Source organism: Saccopteryx leptura, chromosome 3, assembly GCF_036850995.1.
Source record: "Saccopteryx leptura isolate mSacLep1 chromosome 3, mSacLep1_pri_phased_curated, whole genome shotgun sequence".
In the NCBI taxonomy this organism is placed as follows: domain Eukaryota; kingdom Metazoa; phylum Chordata; class Mammalia; order Chiroptera; family Emballonuridae; genus Saccopteryx; species Saccopteryx leptura.
The window spans coordinates 280190551-280202592 of NC_089505.1; the positions used below are offsets into that span (position 1 = coordinate 280190551).

The 12042-nt window shown below is 41.2% G+C and overlaps 1 pseudogene; it reads right to left on the minus strand.

Moving 5' to 3' along the window:
- Window positions 1-9315: 9315 nt before the first annotated feature.
- Window positions 9316-10462, minus strand: LOC136397944 (GTPase NRas-like; annotated as a pseudogene).
- Window positions 10463-12042: the final 1580 nt, after the last annotated feature.

Sequence of the window (12042 nt, forward strand, 5' to 3'; positions counted from 1 at the left end):
TATTGAAATTTCCTTTTTGAATTTTAATTTAATTTATTTCACATAGTCGCATTTTAAATAACTACTTTCGGCTTCTGCTTTCATCAAGTTCGAGACCATTGGTAAATAATTAGTACTCTTTAGTGTGAACTCAAGTCTTTAAAACTGAGGAATCAAACTTTATGGTAGAAGATATGGAAAGCTAGGGGTTACTAATCAAAGCAAAAAAGTTGGGTGCAGGAGTGTCTGCTTTGTGCCAAAGGTCAGTGCCTGAAGGGTGAGAGGGACCAGCACAAGCTCCGATGTCAGGAAGTGAAGGCAGGCCAGAGTCAACAAACAGATGACTCACAGGTAACAGGACACCCAAATTTCTGAAGTCATAAGAAGCCAGGCGCCTAGCTCTACAACCATGGAAAGGCTCAAGCCCAGACAGAGCCAGCTCAGAGGAAGGAAAGATCTGAGATCCCGAAGTTCAAGTTAGCCTGTCAGGGGCTCTGGGGGTGGGATGAGGTGGGGTTTGGGGTGGGTGGGGGCTGGAGCACACCTCTGTGCCAAGGCGATTTAGCTGATAGCTGTTTCTAAGTTTTTACAGGCTGGTGTAGGTCAGGGGGTCAGAAGTCAATTATGGAATAGCTTGTCTTCCAGGTACAAGTAGGTGAATGGGACAGCAGAAAGTTAGATCAGATAAATGAAGAAGGAAGAAATAAACTTTCTGTGATTGTTGCAACACACTGTAATGGAACCCTCTTATGGCAAAACATTAGAAAAGCTACAGATGCTTGTATTAGCCAGCCTTCCATCTGCAGTCATCTCTTGGGAAATGGGATGTTGCTGTGTTCTTTTCTTTGTGTTTCTAAAATAAATATCCAAAATTTGTATCGTTTTGCTAAGAATTAATCAATTACGGCACTAAAACCTCCGCTGTATGTTCTGTGTGTGTCTTATCCCACCTCTGGTTCTTCTTGAGAAGAGATCGCGGGAGATGAGGTTGGAGGGAGACGTTGTTGTGTGCTGCTCTGAGGTAGATGTATTGTTGGCATTCAGCCCGTTCGCACCAGTTCGGCAGAACCAACACCTAATTTTTTGTTGAGTTCGGTGAATCAGTTGTTAAAATAACACTTGTCATCATGGTTCTCTCTAAGGTGGGCGCTTGGGCAGCCCCCCAATGTGGAAATCACAAATTTACATTCTTTACTCTTTTTTAACATTCATCTGAGCAACAGCGTATTCTAAGTGCCTGTAGTAATGTTCATTCTGTCCATAGGTGAAAAAAAATTGCACGTGAGGATGCCAATCAAGAAGCAATATGGAAATATCTTAAATAACAGTTTTATTGTTTTTATCAGATATTAGTGAATACTTTTTTGTTACTATTTTAAAACTCTTATAACAATCTAGTTTTGTGTACCTCTTTTATTGTTCTTATTTAAGTATTAAATGCATAGAATAATAAACTACTGTATGGTATATGATTTTTTTGTACTTAAAATGGTCATTAGGGCAGTTGTTAAATTATTTGAATTCCACCACTGGGTAGATAGGGACAGGAACATGTGAGCTACTGTAGAAGCATCGCTCTTATATGTGGAATCATGAGGTTTCTGTGGACATAGAGACCCACTCCTTAGAAAACAGTGCCTGAGGCTAAACCTCACAATACTTTATTGGGGAATAAGTACCATTTCATGCAGCAGGAGGAGGCAAAGTAGGAAAGAGAATGGGTTATGAAGCTGGCCACAGCTTGGTGACAAGAGCTGTAGATTACTCATTCTTGCAGGATGTCTTCAGAAAGATGGTATGCAGCTATGGCATCTTTATTCCAGGGCTGTAGGGAGAAAAATTATTCTCTGGATTCCATTTCCAATTAATCGGAGTTTGCTGTGCAGGGCATTACTCCCCCAACTTCCAGGTTGTACCACCTGATTCATGTGTCAGCTGCTGGGAAGGCTAGATTCAAGACAGCAGCTGTAGCATCTGCAGTATAAGCCACAGTCTGCGGGGCAAGCCAGAGTGTAAGCATGAGTCAGTGCACTTCCCACATCCCTGCCTGTAACGTGCAACCTCACAGGAGCCACTGAGCGAAAAGCCCTCACTGAGCTCTTACTACAAAAAGCAATTTCTATATACTTTCATGTATGAATCTTGATATATATATAGTTGTGCACATGCGAAACAGATTTATTCTTGTATAGTTTATTAATTATTGTATTATTTTCCATATGAACAACTGTAAACCTATGTTTGCTTCACCCTGTATATTGTTTTATGTTCTATTTTCCCATTTACTTTTTCTATGGTGAAGATTTTCCCATCTCATTCAATATTCTTCAAAAAGTACTTTTCACAGGCAACCATACATATATTCTGTAGTATGGATGTATAGTAATTTATTTCACTTTCTCATATAATTGAACACTTTAGTTGTTTGTAAGTCTCTGCTCTCATAAGTCATTCAGTGTGTGCAAGTCAGATTTTTCTAGTTTATGTTGTTTTGAAAAACAACTCTTAAATCTCAGTGGCTTAAAATAACAGAGATTTATTTTTCACTCATGTATGGGGTTAGCACACCACAGTCACATAGGGACCAAGTGTAACAGAGCAGCACCATCTCAAATGTCCTTGGTCATTGTGCCAGGGGGAAAAGATAACTGGAGAGATTCATGTTGGTAATTAAATGCATCCTGAAAGTGACACATGGCCCCTTCTGAACTAACTGGTCAAATCTAGTTGCAAGGTTTCACCCAACCACAAAGGGGCCAGAAGGGGAAAAACACCAGACATGGAAAACATAGCTGAATATGACACCATTACAGGTGTCCTTGTATGTAAATCTTTTTCAGGCTTTGCTGTTTTATTTCCTTAAACTTTTATAGGAAAATTGTTGAAATAGACAGTACAAATATTTTTATGGTATTAATGCATGTGCTGGAGTTTTATATTTGGCTCTGAGACCCATACTTGCCCTTTTCTACTCTCCTCTGGAGGCTAGGAGCCTATAAGCTAGATTTCCCAGACTCCTTTACCTGTTGGCTAGAAGTCACTTTTTTTTTTCCTGCTTCTGGCTCCATCAGCAGTCAGGGAAGCCAACTGTAGGCAGTTATAGGCTCCAGCAGCAGCCTGCCCAGAAACATCAGTGACACTGTGTGGTCTCCTGGCTATCTGCTCAGAGTCTGTGGTGGCGCTTGTCTGCTCTGGGTAACACCACCTTCTGCCTTTTGCTTTTCCAGCCCAAGGGTAGCATTAGTTTCCTGTAATGACTCACCTCTGGGTAGCATCATCTTCCCCTTTGGTACCTCCATTTCCTCCTAATAATTTTCTTATAAATCTCTGTATTAAATTTCCCCAGCCTAAAATGTGTGACTGGACATTTACTGATAGAATATATATTGTCAGTTTGCTTCCCAGAAATTTTGTGCCAATTTATACTCAGTCCCCGAGTATTTGAAAATATCTCTTTCTTTTAACCTTCACTATAAAGAATATGTTTAATATTAACATTTAGAAATTATCTTCCAATTTTATAGGCACCAAATATCTCATTTTAATTTGTATTTCCATTTTTATTCTTGAGGCTGAACTTTTAATTTACTTATTAGCCATTTGATTGTTCATGGTCTTCACTGATTTCAGGGCTTTCTCCATTTTTGCACTGATTTGTAAAAGAGCTTTATATCTTAAGGACTTTCTTCTTTTGTCTCTTATTTATGTTTCAACTATAATTCCCAATTTATCATTTGCTTTTTAATTCTGTACATGGTGTTTTATAACATGAAGACATTAATTTTTTAAACATTAAATCAGCTCTATTACTTATTTACGATATGGTATCTGCCCTGGGATTGGAATTTAAAGACCTAATTAAGGTTTTAAAATTTCCTTTGTAAAATATTATTCTAACCTATTATCTGTGGGGATAACAGGTAATAAAATTAGAAATTCATGGATTCTTGAATGGTTATAGTGCTTTTCCTTCTTCATTCTTCTTATCTGTATAGCACAGGGCTATCCAGCGGGGCGGAAGGGCACGTCAGTGTGGGTGAGATGCTCCCGCAGAGCCAGGGGGCCCCGCCCACAATGCCAGTGGGAGGTGGTCCAGGAAGCTGCTGTCCTCTGGCTACCGTTGTGAGATGAGCAGTCCTGGCCTAAAGCTCGGACCTCTAGTCCCAGCAGTCTGATCTTCCTCCTGGGAGAGCAGCCTCTTCCCTCATCTCTGTATTCTGGGTCCTCCGCCTTGGAAGTGGTTTTTAACTAATACACAGAGACTTTTTCTCGGGGACCTGCCTCACACCCCAAATTATGCTCAGCATTTTTAGGGAATGCCCTTCTCTGATGTGTTTATATGTTGAATGGATAAGAATCTATAATTGATAAAATTTTATATGTGCTTTCTACTTTATATTTTACTGGAGGATGAGTCATTTTTCTTCTCTATCAGTTCTTTTTCTTTTGCTTTTATGCTTCAAAATTATTTTTCCATCCCAAGATCAGAAAACCATTGATCTATCTTTTCTTTTACTTTGGAGAGAGTAGCTTTTACTTTGAGCAATGAATAGTAGTTGGGCCCCAGAAAATTTCTGTAGCAAACAGCAGTAGCTGGTATGCAAAAGGAAAAACCCAACCTATTTTCTTCCTAGTCCTTTCCTGAAGACTTTTGTTAAATTATGAAAGCATAACTTTCTAATAATCTGTTTTACTCCATTTCTCTCCTGGAGATTGTGCTATGGGCCCATAATAAACAGGATGCTGGACAGGGTGTCCCGGATTCCACGCTTCTCAGGATCAAATACAGCTACTTCCTCAGTGTAGTCGTAGCCTCACGGCTCTATCCCCTTAGTCCAGGGTGTGCAGTGGTCAAGATAATGTGTAAACTAATGATTGTGTTCTAGTGAAACCCTATTTACAAAAGTTGTAAAAGCTGTAGACTCTTGCTCTAGTCTCAGGGTTGCAGAAGGAGGTGACTTGGTCAGAGTGATTGATGAACTGCCCAATTTTGATTACTTACTTTTGTGGAAGTTAGGAATGCTGATAAACTTGAACCTCTCAAGATTGTTCAGTTTGGACATTAGTTATTGTTGTTAGGTGGGGTGGCTGTGACCAGGGTCATTTTTGCCTCATTTCTCTTCCTCATGGAGTCCAGTTCACCATCTTTCGGTCTGAGGACAGTTTCTGCGACTGCATATTAACTGCATTTTGTCTTAGAGGTGAAGTGGAGAGCAATCATGAGGCAGGCCAAGGTCTTGCCCGAGACGTCGCTGATTGCCTCAGCCCGTGACAGTCTGTTCATTATCACAGGTGGAAGCTGTCAGACTTCTATTGTTCATAAATGTCTCTTCTGCCAGTGTCCCTGTTCTTTGAGAAAGCGCCAGCTCTTCCCCCACATGCTGCCCTAGCCATATCCCTGCCCCTCTTTTAAGTACATCCCTTAGTGCTATGTACCCATCATTTCATTTTTCACAGAAAAAATAAAATGCCCAATTTCACCCTCTGTATACATTGTCCAAAGCAAATTGTAGGAGTTCATATTCTTCTTTACTTTTTAAGTTATTGTTACTCTTAACATTTTTTAATGCACATATAATTGGGAAGAGGAATATAGATGATATAAGAATGTCAAGATTTTTTTTTTCCTGAAGTTGGAAACGGGGAGGCAGTCAGACAGACTCCCGCATGTGCCCGACCGGGATCCACCTGGCATGCCCACCAGGGGGCGATGCTCTGCCCATCTGGGGCGTTGCTCTGTTGCAACCAGAGCCATTCTAGCACCTGAGGCAAAGGCCATAGAGCCATCCTCAGCGCCAGGGCCAACTTTGCTCCATTGGAGCCTTGGCTGCAGGAGGGGAAGAGAGAAGCAGAGAGGAAGGGGAGGGGGAGGGGTGGAGAAGCAGATGGACGCTTCTCCTGTGTGCCCTGGCCGGGAATCAACCCGGGACTCCTGCACGCCAGGCCGACGCTCTACCACTGAGCCAACAGGCCAGGACCAAGAATGTCAAGACTTTTTAAAGCATCAGAATTGGATTTAGAATCTATACCAAATGAATGAAGCTTCCATCTCATATTTATAGTTGATAATAGCTGCTCAATAAATTCATATTGAGGAGTGGGTCAAATAAGTGTGCGAAATGCTAGAAAAATAGAGAATCAAGAAAATCAATCCTTTTTTACTTAGAATGAGAAAACCATTTATAATTAATGGACTTTCAAAAAAATTTGGCAAGTGTAAAAACATTATAAAATCCAGAAAAACAACATACTATTTTAAATTAACTTTCTAATATTTCTCTAAAACACCTTTCCCTTATGTTTTGGCTGTTACTTTTAAGATACCTCTTTATCAGGCTGCAGATTTACAGCATCATTTCCCATAACAATAGAATTTTAATCTTTCCTCTAACATAGTTTATCAAAGTATTTTTCTTTATTATTGATCGTTTAGACAAGTTTCTGGTTCATGACTTATGAGTAATCCTGTCAAGTAAATGTGTTAGATTATCATCAAATTTGGGGGAAAAAAACTTCTCAAGTGTCTTAGATGAGCTCTAAGATGTTAGAGCAATGCAAGTGTTTTGTGCAGTGACTGTTGCTTACTATTCCGTGAACTGACCACACTCTCTGGTCACTTTGCTAGGTTCTCTCACAGTCTTGTGAGCATCTGGGGCAAATGAGGGCAGCTGGGACTTAAGCATCTTTAGCTTCTTGGTTATTCCACCTCTGCACCAGATCCCGCAGGCAGGCACACTCAATCTTTCCTCATTTTCTGAGACCAGTCGTGATCCAGAGAGGCTATTTGCCAGAAGACTACTCTAAACTTAACCCTTTTTGTTCCTGACTGAGTCTTTAGGTCTTATCTGACCCTGGATCCCTGGTCACTATGCTTTGTACAACTGTGCAGACAAAGAGCCCAGTTAACCTGATATCGGTCCCTATAGAGCTCTAGAGTCCATTACTGTTAGTGAATACTTTTTTCTGATGATAACTTGGATGCAGCCTCAACATCAGCAGCAGGGCGTGTGCCCCAAGCCTCTCATCCCCCTTTCCCAGGCTGACCTAATTCCAGTGGCAGGTCTAGTTGATGGCCCACTGTACCCATTCTGTTAGAGTTGGTTGGCTAGGCTCTATTCAGCCTGATCACAGTAAGATGAAGGTAGGGGGGATGTGGTGGTTTATTTATACTTTAGGATCAGGCTTGGATTAGCTGGAAAAGAGTACTTGTACAAGAGAGTTCCAAATGTCTTTCTGAATGACAATGAAAATAATGGAGTCATTGGGAAAAGTCTATTCTAAACACAGGTATGGCTTGAATCCAAGTCTCATGAGTTTGTAAGGTGGAGAGAGTCATCGGGAACAAGTGAGGAGAATGAAAGAATGGAGAAATAGACGAGAGAGTAGAAAGTAGTTAAAATAATTGTAGGTAAGAAAGGATATAATTAGAATAAAAAATTCAAAGAAATGTAGAAAGTTTGGGTAAGGAATAATATTTAAAGGTTGTGGTTGAGCTGAATGAGTGAATGCATGAATTTAAATCATACACAGCATCTAGCAGTGTGCTTATCCATCCTTTATTTTAAAACCAGTTATTTGCAAATTGTCAAAACAAGCAATGTGATAATATAATTACCAACCATGAGAGAACTTTTTGTGATTCAAAGAACTTCAAAATCTATTTAAAAATTGCAAGGTTATAAATGAAAATATTATTTTATTCTGCAAGTAAGTTTTTTAAAAAGCATTTTTTAAAAAATAATGTGATGCATTATAACCATCACCATGCAAATAAAATAAATATGTCAATGCAGTTAGTCATTTGATAACCCTTCTTTACCTTTCTGACATGTTTGGAAGATGTACCTGCTATATTTCCTCATAGCAGATCTTCAATTAAAGATTTTACTTTCAAAGGACTAAATATTGTTTATTTAATTTAGACATTGGGAATGAGTCTCTGCTTCCAGGGTCACTTAACATTTATTATTAAACTCATATAAAATCAATGCCTACTTCAGGGAGTATTAAAAGCCAAGGCTTTAGATTATATCACCCTTTGCTTATAGGAGACCATTTTAATATCACTTTTAGATGGAGAACAAACTTAGAAACAAATCGATTTTCAAAAACAATTAATAGAAACATGTTCCCCTTTATAAATCGCTCATAGGTAGGACATTACCCATAATAATAAAGGCTTATTATAATCTCTCCTTTGGATACAAAAATCTTTTCATGTGCTATTGTTTCTCTATGTATTTTACTGGGAGAATTGGAGAGACATTTTTCAGTTCTCTGTAACTAAAACATTTCTCAGGTGCTAATGTCAGAGGAAATAGTCTCTGCTGCTTCTTAAGTTTTGGTTGTTTTTATCCCATTAGTGAAAGATGTTACTGAATGAAGGAATGACATTTCATCAGGAGCAAGAGGCTTTAGAATCTTCTGACCTGTTCTTTTCCCCTTTCTATTAACATTTTTCATGAGTGTGTCCACAGGGCTGGAGAGTTGAGGCTTGTGACAAAGCAAACTGAAATAACAAAGCAGAGGAAACGAATAATTAAAAAATGTTTTGACATGTAGAATGATGATATATTAGCATCAAGCCAAATATTCAGCAAAGAAGAAATGACCCTTACTTATCAAATACCAAAGCGGTAAACTTTGAGGGAGGACTGATGGATGCACGCGCTGACCCGAATCACAGCCCCTCACAGCAAGAGCTAACCTCGTCACCTTCGCCTGAACTGCACTTTCTCTCAGACTTCCTTTACCCCACAGAACTGGTGTCTTCAGTCTCGATTTCCAGTACTGAATATCCTCCACCCATCATTCTTTTATGATGGGACCACAGATTTGGTGTTTGTTTTTTTTTAAATCTCAGCAAAACAATACTTTGACATTTCTCCAAAAACCAACATAGTTCCAATTTCAACAGTTGAAAAACATCACCAGCAGTTGCTACTTTAAAGCTCAAGGATTGTTTTCTATAGAATCTCATGACTACAGTTTGGTTCTCTGTTTCAGAGCATGAATTGCTTTTCAGATGACAAACTGGGGGTGGAGGGAGGTATGTTTGGGTGTGTTGCAGGAGAATACAGGGTGGAAAAATCCTGGGGATTGACAAGAGAGGTTCATTTCTCTGGTCAGACAACCAAGTGAGGAGGTCATTATTCTGAGAACTTCTCTACCAGAGAATACTCTACTGGTGTACCGAGAGCCTGGGAAGTAGCAGGAGCTTCTTTGGGAGACTGAAAATGACAACAGGAATCCTTCTCCTGGGAAGTCAGGTTTGAGGGTGTCAGTTTGGCTTGATAATGGCTCTTTCCTGATGCTTGAACTTTTACAAGTATCTTGTTACATCACCATGCAAGGCAATCCCATGCAGCCTCGAGTCCCATCATCACTGCTGTAGAGTTTTTCATTCAGTACCGACGTATTTTTGTACTTGTATATACAGTGTGTCCGTAAAGTCACAGTGCACTTTTGACCAGTCACAGGAAAGCAACAAAAGACGATAGAAATGTGAAATCTGCACCAAATAAAAGGAAAACCCTCCCAGTTTCTGTAGGATGATGTGGCAGTATGTGCGCATGCGCAGATGATGATGTAACACTGTGTATACAGCAGAGCAGCCCACGGCCATGCCAGTCGAGATGTGGATGGTACAGAGGAAAGTTTAGTGTGTTCTGTGGCTCGCTGAATACGAATCTGTGACCAAAGTGCAACGTGAATATTGGTGCGTTTATAACGAAGCGCCACCACATAGGAATAACTTGGTGGGATAAGCAATTGAAGGAAACCGGCGGTTTGGTGGAGAAACCCTGTTCTGGTAGGCCATCAGTCAGTGATGAGTCTGTAGAGGCTGTACGGGATAGCTACCTAAGGAGCCCTAAAAAATCTGTGCACGAGCCCACATCAAACTGCACTGAATAGGTATGAAACTGGGAGAGTTTTCCTTTTCTTTGGTGCAGATTTCACATTTCTATCGTCTTGTTGCTTTCCTGTGACCGGTCAAAAGTGCACCATGACTTTACGGACACACTGTAAAAGGCATCTTCAACACCCTGTCTGGTCTTGGCTGACATTTCAGTGAGTGGAATCCCATTACTCTTGGCCAGTTTGTGGGCTTGTTTTGTGCCAACTGCCCTTGTTGGCAAATCACACTTATTTCCTACTAGCATCATAGCATTCTTTACTTGCTTACTCTGTTCTCTGTAGAAGGTTAACATCTGCAAATGACTCGCTATTATTGACGGCAAATACACAGAAGAAGGATTCACCTGTCCTTATATATCGACTCTCATGGCATTGTACTCCTCTTGTCCAGCTGAATCCAGTATGTCCAACAGGCAGATTTCACCATCTGTAACCACCAGTTTTCAGTAGAATTCTCTATGGTGGGATCATATTTATCTACAGAGTGGTTCTGGATTAGCTGGGTTGTCAGGACACTTTTCCGAACACCACCTACTTCAACCACCACCAGGTTGTACTCAGTCATAACACCAGCAAGGACCTCGAGCTCTGGTGCCTTCACTGTGGAAAGATTTAGAACCACCATCGGGAAAAATGTTAGAGACATTGGAGCCTCCACAGACCAAGATTTGATGGGTTTTCCCTTAATCCGTGGCCCACTTAATCAACTGCATTGCATCCTGTCTACCGCCTGGAATTTTGGAGGACTTCCTATTCACATGGTCCTCATCTGCACTTACATACCTATTTCTACTTGGTATTGTCTTTATTTGGTGGCTTAGATGTAGATTAATTACCGCTGTAGGGATGCCAGATGATCTCAGTTGAGGTTGAGTTTGATTGTATTGGACCAGCAAATTCCTTACGCATTCATAGATGCATAAATTGATATTTATTGGGACATGTTTATTGTGGGTGAAAGAAAATGGGAGGGCTTTGTGTATGGGTGGCAGGGAGTGGGAACCAGGTAGGAGAGATGAGAATGGAGGCTGGCATGCTGTCTGTCTCAGGTGGTTAGAGCTGAAGTTGTTGAGTATCATGGTGCTGAAATATTGAATGGGTTGAGTTGGGTGGAGTACAATAAGGAAAAGTCTCTCTTTTTACTTTAAACACCCTCTGCCCCGTTTCTCCTCTTACTTCAGGCTGGCATCTTGTACAGATTCTGTGGGTTTTCAGTCTCTTTCAGAAATCAGAAAAATCTCATTTTCTGGTCTAAAGAAGTCTGACTCGATGTAAATAACAACTTTCGTCTTACAGTCATGTCAAAATGTCTCCCGTCCCCCACTCAGGGCTGAGCTGAGACCAGCAGGGGAAGGGGCTGGCTTGCTCTTTCACTCTGTCTGCATCACACACCGTCGTGCTCTATAGCCTTCTTCCTTCTAGGCTGAAGTCTCCTCATCAATCCTGCTAACATATTTTGGTGGGACTCTTTTCAAGATGACCTGAGTCAAGATGACCTCTGGGGTGTCCACTTGGGCCCTAGGAAAAAAATCATAACCCTTTTCCAACAAATGGTGTGAGTGTGGGCTGCTCCCTCCTGTGCGTCTCTCTCTTGGCTCTGTCATCATGGGCAGCACCTCCAGCCCCCACCTCCAGAATGCTCCAGGCTAGAGGAAACCCCGGTTTATAAGTTCACAGAAGCCCCAAGCTCCAGGACTGTGCATCAGGCTCTCCCAGGAACTCTCTCATGGTGTTCCACTCTGAGCCCATGGTGGCTTTGGGTCTGGATCCTACATCTCTAACCACCCTGCTGGAAGAACAAGACAGTGCTTTCCTTCATACAAACTACCCATTCTTTGGTTTTTGGGAAACCCTCTCCTCTGGCATGAGCTGGGAGCACCTTGACCCCTCTCATTATGGCTGGCAGCTCTGCATCTTGATGACTCTAATCCAGGGGTTTCAGACTCGCGGCCCACCGAACAATTTTGTGCGGCCCGCAGACTAATCCACGGGCTTACTTAATTTTATCCAAAATATTTTGAACTTCGTGGATTAGTCTGCGGGCCGCACAAAATTGTTCGGCGGGCCGCATGCGGCCTGCAGGCCGCGAGTTTGAGACCCCTGCTAATCCCTTTTTTACAATATCTAGTTTCCGCTCTTGTAGAT